A 3,087-nucleotide genomic window follows, 5' to 3' on the forward strand; every position below is an offset into this window, starting at 1 on the left:
CTCCTCCTCCCACACCAGCATTCACTCACTCTTAGTTCAACGGTTAACAAAAGCAGTCAGATTAACCTGGTATTTCAGAAACATTTAATATCCAGGAAATAACCAGGAAAAACGGTTCCCTGCTTCTCAGTCACAAACTGACAGTTTTACTGCTTTTAAAACTGTTACTGCGATCCCACATCTCCAAAATTCAGGATGATTCCAAGGGCCCTGACTGACAGGGACCCACAGAAAATATTAGAACAGGATTTTCTGGGGTGTGGTGGGGCCCAATGTGAGCTCTTTTCATGGGGCCCAGAGTCCCCTGATTGCTCCTGTAAAGCCGCTCCGATGAAGGGGACGTTAATGACCAGCAGGGGGCCCTTTTCCAGCGCCTGCCGCGTGATCCTTGTCTTCACTAATCAGAGTTCTTCAAACAACGATTTGTGCGAGAAATTTTCAGACATTTCCTCAGGCTGTTCACTTAAACCCACCAGACGGTTTTTCCCCCACGGGTATAAAACGCAACGCACCTCTGCTTCTTTTGTCAGCTGTTTCCTGCAGTTTCTCCACACCTCCCAATCTTCACCTTCATTTCATGGTTAATTCTGTTTTTATTTTTTGTTTGGGTTTTTTTTTTTGGTAATTGTTTATTTCCTTTCCCCCGGGCATTGATGTTCAGGGGGCCAATATTCCCACCCGACAATCAGGTGCAACCCCGTTTCTGGATTCCTAGCATTCCTGGGGAAAATTCATCAAATTTCATAAATTAATTGCACATTAATTTTACTTCTGTCCGTCTTTAATATTTACATTTAACGTCCACCGCAAGCATATTATTTACATTTAATGTCCAGTATTCTACTTTGCTGCACATTCTTAGATGTTCTGTAGACGTTGTTATAATACTCTATAGTATCCCTGCAGAAGATCTATATTCTTAGATGTTCTGTAGACGTTGTTATAATACTCTATACTATCCCTGCAGAAGATCTATATTCTTAGATGTTCTGTAGACGTTGTCATAATACTCTATACTATCCCTGCAGAAGATCTATATTCTTAGATGTCTTTCGATTCAGCAGTTATCTAAAAATATGTTACATTAATTTCGCTGCACACTTCCTAGTCGCAAATATGAGTATTCCAAGCGTTTCCGGTTGTCTCTTCACATTCATTTTTTTCGCACGAAGATGAAACTGCACTGAACGTTCACCCGTAACCTCTGTGTGCAAACTGAAAAGCACTAGAGCCATACCTACGTTTTTTGTAACTGTCTAAGAAAAAACGCCGCAAGATAGCCGTGGGACCGTTCCCAACCGGTCTTGACTTTCTCACGATCCCGAAAAAGAATTTCCAAAACCAGTCAGGGACTGGGAGCTTAAGCTTGTCGTTGCGCAAATAACGGAGAGGCTTAAAAAACCCACAGCGCTGAAAGCAAAACACTTTCATCTTGTAGCTACTTTAAACGGTGATGGTTGCGTTTTAAAAGTTTTGCCAATGTGTTAGGATACGAGCTCCATCGCTCATATTGATTTCTTGCCTTTCATTATTATAGTCTGGTGACTCGTGCGATTCTTTGAACTGCTAAACTGTCAATGGTAGTTATGATGTGCATTTTACATCTTGAATGTTTTGTTTTTTTTAACCATAATATCCCAAATACATAAATATGGCAACATGATGCATTTATTACATTAGGCATTTTCAAAATGAATAAAAAATATGTTAAATGTACTCTACAGTCCTCGTGAATTAATCAAAAATGCAAGGTCTCGTTTAAGTGCATTCAGAAAGATCATACCCGCATCCTTCATGCGCAGCTATTTTCACACACCGCTTATGGCATTCACGAGGCATTTCCACCCAATAAATGTCACTGTAGTCGTGGCATTTAATTAACCTCTACAATCACGTGACTTGGGACACTGAAACTTGTAAAGTAGAAAAAATAGACGCGGACCAGATATGCAGCATCAGAAGCGGCTAACTAGGCACTATTCGAAAATCAAGTTGCCGTCATCTCACGGCATTGAACGCTCACGAATCGGACTGCAATAGGAGTACCGTTAGAGAAGGGGAGAGGCGTCATCGTCGTTTCTTTGAGGCTGGGAACAGATTGACTAGCTGAGACAGAGTGGTAAAACGGGATTCGGAAAATGCTTCGAACTGTTTAAAACCTAACGCGCCTCTCCCTACTTTCAAACGGACTGCATGATTGATGGTTCATTATATGTCTATAATATTGTGGATTCATTCGCTCACCACTCCTCGATGTGAATTTGGTCAGGGCTCGGACCAGAGCGCGAGACTATCCCGCGCGGTATCCGTCGGTTTTTCTCCCGCTTCGGATTTACAGAAAGTCCGGGACGTGACTCGCCTCGCCAGCATGACGGACATGTGAACTGTGGCGTCTGGATGGAAAGTTGAGAGGTAAATGCGTACAAGAGAGCTTCACCATAAATAAGGCAAGTATTACAATTACCGGACCAACAATTCACTTCATTGCTGTACTTCTCGTTTTACTGTTAATGATTTGGGCCGCGATTGTGAACTATAACTTTTCAGCTGTGTGCCCAAGCCGTACCGGTCCGACAGAAAATATAAGCGAAAGCGCTCCCGGTGACCGGTTTGCTGAGAAAGTTTTAATCATGTTAATGCAGTACAGGCTACATTCCAACTCCGCATGCCTGGAGGCAAATGCAAAGAATCACACGCGAGAAAAAACGAAAAGCGAACAGATCCTTTTTTGGCTGCTGGCCTTGTTCGAACCGTATGGGTTTTGTATAACCAGTCCTCTATGAACCCGCTTTAAAATATAACGCCTAATAACTAATTGTCATTTGAATATGATTCCACTGTTGCTAACCCTAACCATAACCCTAAACTAAATGCATTGTATGTTTCCATTTTAGAACTGGTACATTTGGTCCCTGTGGGACAAACTGTTTTGGGACAGAAAGATAAGAAAGCTTCCTAAGAAGAAAATCTGTTTTCACTTATGCGTCGGTGTATGTACTAAAGAGACTGGCGTACCAGGATTGTATTCTGCTTGTGATTAAGCTCTAACTGTTGCACGGATTTTAAAATATATATTCCTAGCTGATC

The 3,087-nt window shown here is 41.9% G+C and overlaps 1 protein-coding gene across 1 annotated transcript in view; it reads left to right on the forward strand.

The window, feature by feature from the left end:
• Positions 1-1,249: 1,249 nt before the first annotated feature.
• Positions 1,250-3,087, forward strand: part of LOC135251189 (transmembrane protein 200B) — an 8,190-nt gene continuing 6,352 nt past the window's right edge. Inside the window, exon 1 of the mRNA XM_064328402.1 lies at positions 1,250-2,447. The gene's annotated coding sequence lies outside the window, so the exon portion shown is untranslated. The remainder of the gene's footprint in view (positions 2,448-3,087) is intronic.

Source organism: Anguilla rostrata, chromosome 1, assembly GCF_018555375.3.
Source record: "Anguilla rostrata isolate EN2019 chromosome 1, ASM1855537v3, whole genome shotgun sequence".
Classification (NCBI taxonomy): Eukaryota; Metazoa; Chordata; class Actinopteri; order Anguilliformes; family Anguillidae; genus Anguilla; species Anguilla rostrata.